This window comes from Bos indicus x Bos taurus, chromosome 21 (genome assembly GCF_003369695.1).
Source record: "Bos indicus x Bos taurus breed Angus x Brahman F1 hybrid chromosome 21, Bos_hybrid_MaternalHap_v2.0, whole genome shotgun sequence".
Taxonomy (NCBI): domain Eukaryota; kingdom Metazoa; phylum Chordata; class Mammalia; order Artiodactyla; family Bovidae; genus Bos; species Bos indicus x Bos taurus.
The window spans coordinates 61,697,091-61,712,872 of record NC_040096.1 but is presented as its reverse complement, the minus strand read 5'-3'; positions in this window follow the sequence as shown (position 1 = coordinate 61,712,872).

Genomic DNA, 15,782 nt, shown 5'->3' with positions numbered 1-15,782 from the left:
GAGAAGAAATACAGCTCCACCCACCAGAACACTGACACAAGCTTCCCTAACCAGGAAACCTTGACAAGCCACCTGTACAAACCCACACACAGCAAGGAAATGCCACAATAAAGAGAACTCCACAAACTGCCAGAATACAGAAAGGACACCCCAAACTCAGCAATTTAAACAAGATGAAGAGACAGAGGAATACCCAGCAGATAAAGGAACAGGATAAATGCCCACCAAACCAAACAAAAGAGGAAGAGATAGGGAGTCTACCTGATAAAGAATTCCGAATAATGATAGTGAAATTGATCCAAAATCTTGAAATCAAATGGAATCACAGATAAATAGCCTGGAGACAAGGATTGAGAAGATGCAAGAAAGGTTTAACAAGGACCTAGAAGAAATAAAAAAGAGTCAATATATAATGAATAATGCAATAAACGAAATTAAAAACACTCTGGAGGCAACAAATAGTAGAATAACAGAGGCAGAAGATAGGATTAGTGAATTAGAAGATAGAATGGTAGAAATAAATGAATCAGAGAGGAAAAAAGAAAAACAAATTAAAAGAAATGAGGACAATCTCAGAGACCTCCAGGACAATATTAAACACTACAACATTAGAATCATAGGGGTCCCAGAAGAAGAAGACAAAAAGAAAGACCATGAGAAAATACTTGAGGAGATAATAGTTGAAAACTTCCCTAAAATGGGGAAGGAAATAATCACTTAAGTCCAAAAAACCCAGAGAGTCCCAAACAGGATAAACCCAAGGTGAAACACCCCAAGACACATAGTAATCAAATTAACAAAGATCAAACACAAAGAACAAATATTAAAAGCAGCAAGGGAAAAAAACAAATAACACACAAGGGAATTCCCATAAGGATAACAGCTGATCTTTCAATAGAAACTCTTCAAGCCAGGAGGGAATGGCAAGACATACTTAAAGTGATGAAAGAAAATAACCTACAGCCCAGATTATTGTACCCAGCAAGGATCTCATTCAAATATGAAGGAGAAATCAAAAGCTTCTCAGACAAGCAAAAGCTGAGAGAATTCTGCACCACCAAACCAGCTCTCCAACAAATACTAAAGGATATTCTCTAGACAGGAAACACAAAAACGGTGTATAAATTCGAACCCAAAACAATAAAGGAAATGGCAACGGGATCATACTTATCGATAATTACCTTAAACGTAAATGGGTTGAATTCCCCAACCAAAAGACAAAGACTGGCTGAATGGATACAAAAACAAGACCCCTACATATGCTGTCTACAAGAGACCCACCTCAAAACAGGGGACACATACAGACTGAAAGTGAAGGGCTGGAAAAAGATTTTCCATGCAAATAGGGACCAAAAAAAAGCAGGAGTAGCAATACTCATATCAGATAAAATAGACTTTAAAACAAAGGCTGTGAAAAGAGACAAAGACGGTCACTACATAATGATCAAATGATCAATCCAAGAAGAAGATATAACAATTATAAATATATATGCACCCAACACAGGAGCACCGCAATATGTAAGACAAATGCTGACAAGTATGAAAGGAGAAATTAACAATAACACAATAATAGTGGGAGACTTTAATACCCCACTCACAGCTATGGATAGATCAACTAAACAGAAAATTAACAAGGAAACACAAACGTTAAATGATACAATAGACCAGTTACATCTAGTTGATATCTATAGGACATCTCATCCCAAAACAATGAATTTCACCTTTTTCTCAAGCGTACATGGAACCTTCTCCAGGATAGATCACATCCTGGGCCATAAAGCTAGCCTTGGTAAATTCAAAATAATGGAAATCATTCCAAGCATCTTTTCTGACCACAATGCAGTAAGATTAGATCTCAATTACAGGAGAAAAACTATTAAAAATTCCAACATATGGAAGTTGAACAACACGCTGCTGAATAACCAACAAATCACAGATGAAATCAAAAAAGAAATCAAAATTTGCATAGAAACTAATGAAAATGAAAACACAACAACCCAAAACCTGTGGGACACTGTAAAAGCAGTCCTAAAGGGAAAGTTCATAGCAATACAGGCATACCTCAAGAAACAAGAAAAAAGTCAAATAAATAACCTAACTCTATACCTAAAGCAACTAGAAAAGGAAGAAATGAAGAACCCCAGGGTTAGTAGAAGGAAAGAAATCTTAAAAATTAGGGCAGAAATAAATGCAAAAGAAACAAAAGAGACCATAGCAAAAATCAACAAAGCCAAAAGCTGGTTCTTTGAAAGGATAAATAAAATTGACAAACCATTAGCCAGACTCATCAAGAAACAAAGGGAGAAAAATCAAATCAATAAAATTAGAAATGAAAATGGAGAGATCACAACAGACAACACAGAAATACAAAGGATCATAAGAGACTACTATCAGCAATTATATGCCAATAAAATGGACAACGTGGAAGAAATGGACAAATTCTTAGAAAAGTACAACTTTCCAAAACTGGACCAGGAAGAAATAGAAAATCTTAACAGACCCATCACAAGCACGGAAATTGAAACTGTAAGCAAAAATCTTCCAGCAAACAAAAGCCCAGGTCCAGATGGCTTCACAGCTGAATTCTACCAAAAATTTAGAGAAGGGCTAACACCTATCCTGCTCAAACTCTTCCAGAAAATTGCAGAGGAAAGTAAACTTCCAAACTCATTATATGAGGCCACCATCACCCTAGTACCAAAACCTGACAAGGATCCCACAAAAAAAGAAAACTACAGGCCAATATCACTGATGAACATAGATGCAAAAATCCTCAACAAAATTCTAGCAATCAGAATCCAACAACACATTAAAAAGATCATACACCATGACCAAGTGGGCTTTATCCCAGGGATGCAAGGATTCTTCAATATCCGCAAATTAATCAATGTAATACACCACATTAACAAATTGAAAAATAAAAACCATATGATTATCTCAATAGATGCAGAGAAAGCCTTTGACAAAATTCAACATCCATTTATGATAAAAAAAAAAACCCTCCAGAAAGCAGGAATAGAAGGAACATACCTCAACATAATAAAAGCTATATATGACAAACCCACAGCAAACATTATCCTCAATGGTGAAAAATTGAAAGCATTTCCTCTAAAGTCAGGAACAAGACAAGGATGCCCACTTTCACCATTACTATTCAACATAGTTTTGGAAGTTTTGGCCACAGCAATCAGAGCAGAAAAAGAAATAAAAGGAATCCAAATTGGAAAAGAAGAAGTAAAACTCTCACTGTTTGCAGATGACATGATCCTCTACATAGAAAACCCTAAAGACTCCACCAGAAAATTACTAGAACTAATCAATGATTATAGTAAAGTTGCAGGATATAAAATCAACACACGGAAATCTCTTGCATTCCTATACACTAATAATGAGAAAACAGAAAGAGAAATTAAGGAAACAATTCCATTCACCATTGCAACGGAAAGAATAAAATACTTAGGAATATATCTACCTAAAGAAACTAAAGACCTATATATAGAAAACTATAAAACACTGGTGAAAGAAATCAAAGAGGACACTAATAGATGGAGGAGTATACCATGTTCATGGATTGGAAGAATCAATATAGTGAAAATGAGTATATTACCCAAAGCAATTTATAGATTCAATGCAATCCCTATCAAGCTACCAACAGTATTCTTCACAGAGCTAGAACAAATAATTTCACAATTTGTATGGAAATACAAAAAACCTCGAATAGCCAAAGCGATCTTGAGAAAGAAGAATGGAACTGGAGGAATCAACCTACCCGACTTCAGGCTCTACTACAAAGCCACAGTTATCAAGACAGTATGGTACTGGCACAAAGAAATATAGATCAGTGGAACAAAATAGAAAGCCCAGAGATAAATCCACGCACATATGGACACCTTATCTTTGACAAAGGAAGCAAGAATATACAATGGATTAAAGACAATCTCTTTAACAAGTGGTGCTGGGAAAACTGTAAAACCACTTGTAAAAGAATGAAACTAGAACACTTTCTAACACCATACACAAAAATAAACTCAAAATGGATTAAAGATCTAAACATAAGACCAGAAACTGTAAAACTCCTAGAGGAGAACATAGGCAAAACACTCTCCGACATACATCACAGCAGGATCCTCTATGACCCACCTCCCAGAATATTGGAAATAAAAGCAAAAATAAACAAATGGGACCTAATTAAACTTAAAAGCTTCTGCACAACAAAGGAAACTATTAGCAAGGTGAAAAGGCAGCCTTCAGAATGGGAGAAAATAATAGCAAATGAAGCAACTGACAAACAACTAATCTCAAAAATATACAAGCAACTTCTACAGCTCAACTCCAGAAAAATAAATGACCCAATCAAAAAATGGGCCAAAGAACTAAATAGACATTTCTCCAAAGAAGACATACAGATGGCTAACAAACACATGAAAAGATGCTCAACATCACTCATTATCAGAGAAATGCAAATCAAAACCACAATGAGGTACCATTTCACTCCAGTCAGAAGGGCTCCGATCCAAAAGTCTACAAGCAATAAATGCTGGAGAGGGTGTGGAGAAAAGGGAACCCTCTTACACTGCTGGTGGGAATGCAAACTAGTACAGCCACTATGGAGAACAGTGTGGAGATTCCTTAAAAAACTGGAAATAAAACTACCTTATGATCCAGCAATCCCACTGATGGGCATACACACTGAGGAAACCAGAAGGGAAAGAGACACGTGTACCCCAATGTTCATTGCAGCACTGTTTATAATAGCCAGGACATGGAAGCAACCTAGATGTCCATCAGCAGATGAATGGATAAGAAAGCGGTGGTACACATACACAATGGAGTATTACTCAGCCATTAAAAAGAATACATTTGAATCAGTTCTAATGAGGTAGATGAAACTGGAGCCTATTATACAGAGTGAAGTAAGCCAGAAAGAAAAACACCAATACAGTATACTAACGCATATATATGGAATTTAGAAAGATGGTAACAATAACCCTGTGTACGAGACAGCAAAAGAGACACTGATGTATAGAACAGTCTTATGGACTCTGTGGGAGAGGGAGAGGGTGGGAAGATTTGGGAGAATGGCATTGAAGCATGTATAATATCATGTATGAAACGAGTCACCAGTCCAGGTTCAATGCACGATACTGGATGCTTGGGGCTGGTACACTGGGATGACCCAGAGGGATGGTATGGGGAGGGAGGAGGGAGGAGGGTTCAGGATGGGGAACACATGTATACCTGTGGCGGATTCATTTCAGTATTTGGCAAAACTAACACAATATTGTAAAGTTTAAAAATAAAATAAAAATTTTTAAAAAATGTAAAAAAAAAAAACAAAACAAAGCCAAACAAGCAGTCAAAGAACTTATTGCCAATGACAAAAAAAAAGAGGCACAGGTTCGATCCCTGGGTCAGGAGTATCCCCTGGAGGAGGGCATGACAACCCACTCCAGTACTGCCTGCAGAATCCCATGGACAGAGGAGCCTGGACGGCTACAGTCCTTGGTATCACAAAGAATTGGACCTGACTGAGCAACTGTGCATGCTGTAGGCATCTACAACAATGGGTAGCATTTCATGTGTTTTTCTTTTGTCTCATGTGTTTTGTGTCTTTGGACACACACATCTTCATGACTTTTTCCTTGTTTCATTTGCTCTGACCTGTTTGCATCAGAAGGACCTTTTGCACATCCTTTCTAGACGCCCTGTCATCTGCCATCAGCTCACAGGGTGCTTTGGGCAATAGAGACCCAAAACACACTAACCCAGCAATTACAATGCATAGACTTGACTCCACCTGCATTTGTCTTTTGTTATATTATTGGTCACTCCATGAGGCTTGCTGCTGCTGCTGCTTAATCACTTCAGTCGTGTCTGTCTGACTCTTCGTAACCTTGTGGACTATAGCCCACCAGGCTCCTCTGTCCATGGGATTCTGTAAGCTTATGGGATCTTAATTCCCCCATCAGGGAATTAACCCAGGCCTATGGCAGTGAAAGGGTGCAATTCTAACCACTGAACTGCCAGGGAATTCCCTGCATTTGTCTTTTTTGATTCTCCCTCAAATCCCTCAGAGGCGGGCAGAAGAAGGACTCTCAGCCTCATTTTGCCGATGGAAAAACCTGAGAAGCAAGGAGAGAGAAGTAAACGTGACCAAGGACACACAGCTAGTAAATGGCCAGGATGTGAACATGGATTTTATGATTCCAGTTGACCTAATGGTTGAGTTTGCATGCGCAGTCAAGAATTTCACAAGGAATGAAGAGCACGCATCTTGAGTTGAGTCATTAGGAGATTCAGCGAGACTCGGGGGCTCTGTGGCTAGGCTGCTTGGAAAGTCTCACCAGTCCAGATGTGCGGACCATCCACACCAATCCGACCCTGCTCTGCAAGTACCCCGATAGTGGGGTGAATCCAGGTGCTGTGTTCATTTCATAAGTCTTCTCAAATAATACTTTTTTTTTAAAGTTCATTTTAGACCTTGATGCATTATTAAGTGGAAAAATGCAAGTTACAGAACAGTATGCATAGCATCATGATATCTGTTTTAAAGTGTAGTGATATATAGTCCTTTGTGAACACTGTGTGAACGCTGAGCCATTGGAAGAATATGTGTGGTTCTCAGTGATTCATGGTGGGAAAAGCTCAGAAAGGTACACAGAAAGGGTCCAAGGAAGATGTTTAATTTTTACCTTATAGACTGTATTTACTTATATACTTATACTACTTACTTATAAACATATATAATTTTTACCTTATATACTATATATATATAAGTATATATACTTACATACTCAGCCTAAGCTGAGACAGGGAGGGTCTTCACAGAGATGAGGAGTTCCCAGATTGAATTCCAGATCATCATTCCTGATATTGAAGAAGAGCCAAGAAAATTAAAGATGGGTTGAAGATGGCACCAATTTCTCGGTCCTTTCTGCTGTGGACAGGTGTGTTCTACATCCACTCCCCTTGAATCAGAGCAGCCCCTCTGATGACTTGGACCAGTAAAATATGGGAGAAGTGATGCTCAGCTGGTGTCCAAGCTCAGGCCTTCCCCGACCAGCAGCTTCTGAACTTTCCCTCCAGCACCCGGAGCTACCACATGACAAATAAAGACTCCATGGAGAGACCAGGGTCTAGCTGAGCTCAGGCTTCCCGTTGAGGTAGCAGATACCATAGACCCTCCAAAGCAGCTTGGCCACCAGCTGAGTACCACCAGGGGACCTCCCACCCAACACTTCATGGAGCAATTGCCCTGTGGTCAGCTGAGCCCTGACTACATTCCTGACCCACAGAAGCATAGATTAAAAAAAACCAAACAGTTGCTAAGTTGTTTTTTTTTTAATTGAAGTATAGTTGATTAACAATGTTACAATAATTTATGCTGTGCAGCAAAGTGACAAAGTTAAATATTCTTTTCTAAATATCCTTTTCTGTTATGGTTATGGGGTATTTTTCAAGGCAGGCATAGATACATGGAAAGCAGAGCCTTCTATTTGAATCCATGGAGGGCAGAAGGAGAGACTTGAATCTCTACTCCTACTTTGGGGAGTGGCGGGGCTTACGCATCTGGTTGGGAAGAATGGACATTGTTGAGGACACTGAATGTTTGTTCACTGGATGATAAGCACCTCAAGGGCAGAGCTCATGGTCTGTTTCATTCATTTATGCATCTCAAGTGCCTAGAACTCTACCTGCGACATAGTAAAGGCCCAGTGTTCACCAGTGGAACCATGCATGAAGGCCCAGCTCTCCTGGCTCTGTTGCCCTGGGGCCTGGCTGCTCTCCTGTACCCCCCTCTGCAGGGACATCCCAACTAAATCAAGTTGGATGGTGGACACAAGCTACGCTAAAGTATTTCCACAGGTGTAGGCACTTAAGAAAGATTCTTTTTTTTCTATATATATTTTTTTATCCATAGCTTGATTGAGGTACAGTTTACATACCCTAAAATTCACTTGTTATAACTCTACAGTTGCATAGATTTTAATTTATTTACAGAACTGTGCCAGCCCCCTCACACTCCAGTGGCTGAACTTAATGAGACTCTATCTGGGTAAGACATAGAGAAGGTGACTGGGGTCAAGGTTGGTTGGAAATGCTCTTAGGAAAAGGAGTTCGGCAAAATGGAGCAAAGCTTAATTCCACCCCTGAGAAAATGAAAACCTTTCAAAATGATAAATTCTACTGAAAAAAAAGCTATAGGCACTAGGTTGTTCATTTTAGAATTGACTATCACTGAGACTTGAAAAGATTCTAAATCCTGCCAAATCCAGAAATCCTTGCCTAAATATGTCACTTCCCCATCACAGAATATTATACTTTCACCAAAGATAATAGTTATCACGTTACCAAGGCCTACATAAAGCCTTCTAGAATGGAAAGCTGGAAAGAAGTTTTATGATATAGTATTAGAAGGAAAGCAGAATGCAAAATTCAACACAACAGATGAGAAGACTCCATTCCAAGCTGCAAATAGTCAGTAGAGACCATAGAATTACGAGCATGTATCTTGTCCTCAATTGTTATTCATTCATTCATTCACTCAGCAGGCTGTTACTCAAAGCTTACCACGTGCTACACACACAGACAACTGGTCACCCAGGGAGTGCCTGCCCCCACCATAACCTAAACTCACACCTTACTTTCTTGGGTAATTTAGGGTTTCAGGGAATACGTCCATATTTTGCAGAGAGAGCTATGAACACTAACTGGCCAGAAAATTAAAGGAAAAATAAACATAAAAAGGCATCTGATTGGGTCCAACTGTACACAAAGATTGGGAGTCAGATGTATGCTCACATGTTCACCATCACCACCACCACCACCACACACACACACACACACACACACACACCCCTAGTACCCACTAAGAATGCTGTTAGTGTGTAAGCAACAAGGCTTTCAACTCAAGGTACGTCAAATGGTTTCTGGTTATTTTAAGCAGTGGGAAGGGCCAGTTCATAAATTCCTTCTATTGTCAATTGAAAGATGAGCCCATGTATTTTTCAAGTCACTGGGGTTCACCTGCATTGTCTCAGGTCTGGGCACAGCGAGTGGAGGTGTGGCCACGTTCTGTGTACAGAGCACAGCTTACCACCTCAACATCCATCCGCTCTCTGTCACCCCTGGTCCCAAGATGGGCCTGCCTGGGAGACAGCCATGGTGAACTCAGCCAAAAAACAAGTTCAACTGTCAGATGCCACAGCAGACACAAAAGGCTGGGGAAGCCCCAGCCACATTCCATGAGCAGGCAGCTGAGAAAAGGATAGTTTCCAACCTGCCCGATGAGATTCTCAGCAACACACAGCCTCCTCCAACACAATCCCCAAGGAGCTGCTTCCCACCCAGGCTTGGAGAAGGAAGATGACAACTTGGAATTGAAATCCCCTGTGTTTTAGAGGCAGGAACATGCCGTGATGTAAATGAGATGTTGGCTGTGCTGGAGTTTCCCATGATTCCTGTGATTTTCCAGAAAGTATACATTGAAACCTAAGTATCCTCAAGCTTCCTGCAAAGTTTAAAGACATGAAGACAGTGCCCCTGCCTCTTCTTCTCGGTGGGCCCCCAGCCCTGGCTCTCTCTTCCTGGTTCTGGTTCCTTCCACAAACACTTCTTGAGCACTTGGTAGGACATGAGAAGATTGCAGAGGAGATGGATGAAGACAAGACAGTAAAACAGTCAGGAGCCGGTTCTGGGATCACACGGATCCTCCCACAGTATTTTAGTTAAAGTCGTTCACTATTTAGACTCACACCAAGCAGATTTGTAGATTTCCTGGGGATAGGAACCATGATGGCTCGCCCATGCCTGTTAACCTGAACCACTTGCTGGGCAGAAAGTGAGGGCTCAATAAAAACTGCAGGGGTCCACTGAGCAGTGGAGTTGATGCTGGCATTCTTCAGACTTGTCAGGATCCCATCCTTGCTTTTGGAAAGGAGTGAGTGAGTGCAAGTTTTGCTTTGTGGCCAGCCCAGTTCCTTCAAAAACAAATCTTCTTCATTAGGAGATGGCAGTTCTTCCACTGGAGAATCATTCCGTTCCATGCCCTCAGCCTGGTTAACCTCCAAACCCGTGGCTCACTCCTCACATTGCTTTACATGGAGCGTGTAAGCCTCATGATTTCCCACCCCACCCCCCAAGGTCAGCCTTTGGGAGACGCAGGGCTGGATGAGCCCAGAATGGAAGACAACCACTCCTTTCAGAACCACATCTGGGAATTTCCCCTTTGGTAACTTTCTCCTGACTCTGATGAGTAAGTCACACTGAGAAAAGATCTGAGAGGAATCTGAGAGCTGGAGAGACCCCAGAAGGAAGCCTAGAATTTTCCGACTGTGGTGGGTGGTCTTGATAAAGCAGCAGATGAGATCCCCATTTCAGAATGGTTTATGTGCCGATGGGCGAGGCAGCCCACCTGGCAATAAACGGACAAGCGCTGCCAAAGGGCTCAGAGTCAGGTGTGCAGACAGCATTTGTTCATTTGTTCATTTAATTCTGAGCCGCCCTGTCCAGAAGGACAAGGCGAGCACTGCACAACTGTGCATCAGTTCGTAGAGTCCTCACTTGGCCTCCCTTCCTGTTCCTGGCCTCTTCTCCTCCCTCCTGTCCTCCAAATCACCTCTGGGGACATGAAGAGGGGCTCAGGCTGGTCCTTGGCAGGTGCATGCCCTGAGGACATTCTGTCTGGCTCCATCCCTGGGCATTTGTACTGGCTGTCACCGCTCACAACCCAGGCCAAGGGATCGTGGTCTTTCCTGGCTAGGCCAGAACTGGTGTCGTCACTGTGCTCCTTCAGCCCAACTTCACCCTTTCCCAGGTCCTTCTGGAACTATTGGAACCTCCCACATGACTCCCCACACCATCACTTCATCTCTGCCACTGCAGACCGCAAGGCACACCCACTTATCCCCATCATAATCCAGCCCCACCCACTCGGCTCTTGTTCTACTCAACACACACTTCCTGGGGGGCCTACCTGTTTCCCCTGGCCACTTGTCCCATAACGTCTTCCAAACTGGAACCTGAATAAAGACCCTGAACTGGCATCAAACACAGGTGCTGAACACCTCTGGTACCCACAGCCCTAAGAGGCAGCAGAAGTGTGTCTCTTCATCAAGCCTGCTCCCTGCCACCTGAACTTGTGAATGGTGCCACCCACCTAGCTGTCTAAGGGCTCAATTTAGGGGGATGTTCCCCCACGTCCCACACATCCCAACAGTCACAGAGCCCTGCAAGTCCTGCCTCTGATATTCCTCTTGAATCTCTGTCATCTTAGATACTGCCTTCTCCACCAAGTGTCTCTCCCTGCTCCTACGTGGGTATACCCTTGACTCACCTGGGAGCTGGGTGAGGGCAGGGATGGGTCTTGTTCGAGGTTCACCCCCAGCACCCAGCATCCACACCTGGGTGGAGATGGAACTCAAATGAACACACGCTTCTCCAGTGCAGGAGGAAATGCCTGGGTGATTCTACACAGAGCACTCTCTGGCTGAAAGCTTATCTACTCCATCTGGGTGAAGAGCCTGAAATCCTGGGTGCTGGTCATGGTCTATTTGCATTAAAAATCCTACAAGAGCAGTTGGCTTTGTTTCCATCTTTCATAGGGGGAAACGCGGGTGGGGGCAGAGGGCGGCTGTGGGAACTTCATACTTCTTGCTCAGTTTGTAAACCTACCCCTGCTCCACCAATAAGATTCATTCATTTTTGCAAGTGTTACTTTGAGAACAAGAACAATGAAGTAGACACCTCAACCAAACTTCCCCTCCCAAGCACATACCCCTCCTCCACACACACACACAAACACAGGCGCATGTGGGCACAAGGAAATGCCTTTTTCTTAAATCGTTTCACTAAGGAAAATCAGCCTCAAAGACTGAAATTTGTTTTCTCACGGCTTCAGTTCTTCACGTCATAACCAAATCGGGGCAAATTTAAGTCTCTCCATCTTAAATTCTCCAAATGCATGGGCAGTGCTTCAGGAAAGAGCAGAAGTGTTTCCACCAAAAATTCTTTCAGTTCACGATGGTCTCTCCTCCCAGGAAGCCGCAGAGGACTTAGGACTCAGCAGCTGGACAGGGATATTCTTAGACGTGAAAGCTGTTAAGTCTTGGGTCCAGGCTCAAAGCATCCTCTATCCTGTAATTCCTTAAGAGCTCTCCCGAGTGCCTCCTGCCAGACCATCGTGGGGAGAGACGCTGGGGTAGGAGTGGGTCACGCTTCATCCTTGCTCTCACCTGAGTCCGACTAATAATCACTTCACTCTGGGCACCAAATGGCCAAACCCTGCAGGGAGAGGGACTTAGTTCTGCCCAGGAGAAGACGGAGGCACAACGGAGGCCCCTAAATCCCAGGGCGCAGTAGATTTGCAAAGTACCTGGTTGCCTTGCAAGCACCTCTCAGCCTGACAACAAGGAAGCGTCCTCATTTTCCATGCAAATCCCTTGGTGCCCCAGACAGCCTGTCTGTAAGACCTAGGACAGTTCTGTCCATCCTTGCTCCTTTCCCAGATGAGTGGGTCTGGAGAAGGACCCTGGTCATTGTTCACCATCTGCAAGAGGAGATGATGGGCCAGGAGGGAGCAGAAACGTTCACACCTCCTTTTCACAACTTCACTCCTGGGCATCCCCCATCTGATGACTTCAAACCCTTCATAACTCCTGGGTAAATGAAACAGAATGCCAGACATCTTATATGGGTCCCAAAAGTTTTCTAGAAGTTCTGAGTACAGAAAAACCCCTTTCTTCCATTTCAGGGTATTTGCCCGCAAATTTCTGACCCACTGGGCATTGACCTGTATAGGGAGCTCTCTCCCTCAGCTGGAAGCTCTTCACCACAGAAACGGGAGTATTTCCCATGACTGCACCATTCTGTGATTTCTCAGGGGGAAAATATAAGCTCCCTTTTTCTCAAACCGGATTCCCCCACAGGCAGACTAATGCAGGCACTAGGAAGTCAAGCAAACAGGACCACCCCCAAAGTGAGCAAAAACTTTAAGAACTTCATCTTTTGCTATTTCTTTTTAATACATATTTGTTTATTTATTTGGCTGTGTTGGATCTTAGTTGCAGCGTGCAGGGTCTTTCTTTGCAGTGAGTCGACTGTGGTACGTGAGCTCCAGAACACACAGGCTTCAGTAATTGTGGAACGCGGGGACTCAGTTGCTCTAAGGCATATGGAATCTTAGCTCCCTGGCCAGGAATCAAACCCATGTCCCCTGCATTGCAAGGTGGATTCTTAACCACTGAGTCACTCGGGAAGTCCCTAAGAAGAACTTTATATTTGATATTAGTCTGCAAAACCATCAAAGTAAACCTCTGAGGAGAAACCAGAACTTTCTGACATGACTTACCCTTCTTTTATGTATTTATCTTTTTGTTTTTTTTAATGACATCTTGGAGTATAGGGAAGAGCCATCATAGTCTTTTTGACGCTTAAGGCCTCCAAAGTTTTTCTCTAATCCTCCACCTATCATGTCTCAAGGAGGAGGCAAAGAATCCTCTGAAAGATTCAGGGCATCCAGGGTGGGGCAGGTGCTGTAAATGAGTACAGAGAAGAGAAGGGGCACCTGGAGGGGGTGCTGGTGGAACAACAGACCTGGGCGAGGTTCCACAGTCAGACTGGGAGGCAGTATAGCCCAGCGGTCAAGCATGTGGACCCTGGGGGTCAAACCCCAGCTCCATCACTGGCTAGATGGGTGACGATCAGCAAGTCACACCTTCCTCTGTGCAACTCATAAAGTCTTCAGGCTGAGTATGTCTTCAGGTAGAATGACAAGAATGGTGCCTGGCACATAGGCAGGCTCTTTGGATGTGGGGAAGGTGGGGAGGGGGTCACCAACAAGTCTATTTCCTGCCTGCAGTGTCCAAGCAGACGCTGGAGCCACCCCACACCTGGCCATGATCTCGCTGGAGGGATGTGCTCTTGCCCTCAGTGGGCTGTTCAATGTCCACCATGGCCTTGGGTAGGGGGGGATCCCAGACTCTTGCCTCGACCCTATGCTGGCTGTTCTTCCTTTGCTGCCCAACATCCAACCCTTTCCCCTGATCTGTGTCTTAGAGCCTCACCCGTATGACCTCCCCTTGCCCAATGGCTTCAGGTGGAGCCTGGCCAATGGGAGGGACCAGCTGGCTGTGGTCGCAGAGATTCTATCTTCCACCAGTGGCCTGGAGGAGCAGCCATCACCCCAGTTCTGGGCATCACCCCTCTTTGCCCCTTCAGCCTTGTGAAGGGTAAAGCCTCCTAGCTGCTCCTGGCCCAAGTGTGCATTCCCATCCCACGCCAGTTTCCTTCGCCTCGGTAAACAGTCCTTTTATCAAACACCCCTGATGACCCCTACCCACCCCCAACACAGCTCCCTGTCACTCCTTGAGCTCCATGCTATTCAACAGGAAGATAGGACCCCACCAAGGGGTTCTATAACCAAAGAGAAAGCTCACAGCTTACAGCATGGTAAAGGCTCAGGAGAAGGAAGAGGTGGCCGTGCCCCAGAGCCCAGGGACCCCAGCCACAGCTCAGTGGGAGTGAGGACCCATGTAACTGATGAGAGGAGAGGAGACAGCTTCTCCTGGGGCTGCTCTGGGTCCTGGAGCTGCCATGGCAATAGCCATAAGAGGGCCACCAAGGAGCTGGCTTGGGAGAGCATCCCCAAGGCTCGCAGAGAATTTGATGGAGAAGGGCCCTGCTAGGGGTGGGGGGAGGATGAAATGGAAGATCTGGGGGAAACGTGACCCTTCGCTTAGAATGAGAAGTGTAAGGTGATCTATGAAGTCCAGGCTTGGGATGGCAGCCCCCGCGTGATGGGAACTCTCCCTTGGAAGGGCACGATTGTCCTCCTTGCAGCATGATACCTCTGGATAAGTGCTGAGTAGGGTTTCTAAGGCCTAAGGGAGGTATTTTAGGGCTTCCCTGGAGACTCATTGGTGAAGAATCCACCTGCCAATGCAGGAGATATGTGTTAGATCCCTGAGTCAGGAAGATCCCCTGGAAAAGGAAATGGCAACCCACTCCAATATTCTTGCCTGGAGAATCCCCATGGACCCATGAGTCTGGCGGGCTACAGTCCATGAGGTCGCAAAGAGTCAGACATGACTTAGCAACTAAACAGCAACAACCACACATCCTTGGGAAGGATGTCCCAGAGTAAGGAAGGGCGACAGGACCCGAAGTGGAGCCACTGCTCCCGGCTAAGCTCCAGTCCTGGGCTGTTCCCCAGGTCCCTCCACGCTTCCCCAGCACAGCTTGGAGCAGAGTTGTCCTGCTCTTGGCACTCACCTCCCCGTGTTCACTCCCTACCACCCTCTCCTCTGCCGGGGCTTCCAATCACCCATCAAGCAGCTGTTTCTCCCATTTCCAATCTTGCCTCCTCCCTTGCCATGAGAACTGCATTCCCAGCCATGACCTTGACCTCTCTCCTGGGCAAATCTCACCCCCGACTCCAACCCATCCAGTCTGACCCAGGAGCCTCCTCCCACCAAGCTGACCCCAAGCCCCTGAACGAAAAGCCAGACAAACCAGCTCCGTCCCGTGTGTCAACTTCACTCGCTGAAAGCACAAGTGATGAGTTAAAAGCCCAAGCGCGCTCAGCTACCCTCCAAAGAATGGCTCCCTTTCTTCCCTGTCCCTGGAAGGATCAGCCCATTATATTTAATGGAGGTTGATACTTCTTACTGTAGCACATAAAAGCTATTATTAAAATGAAACATTGTTACAGTTAAGTATCCCATCCTTGGTACTTGTCTTTTTTTAAGCTCTCTGAAGCAATTGGTATCAGGGCTCCTTGTAAG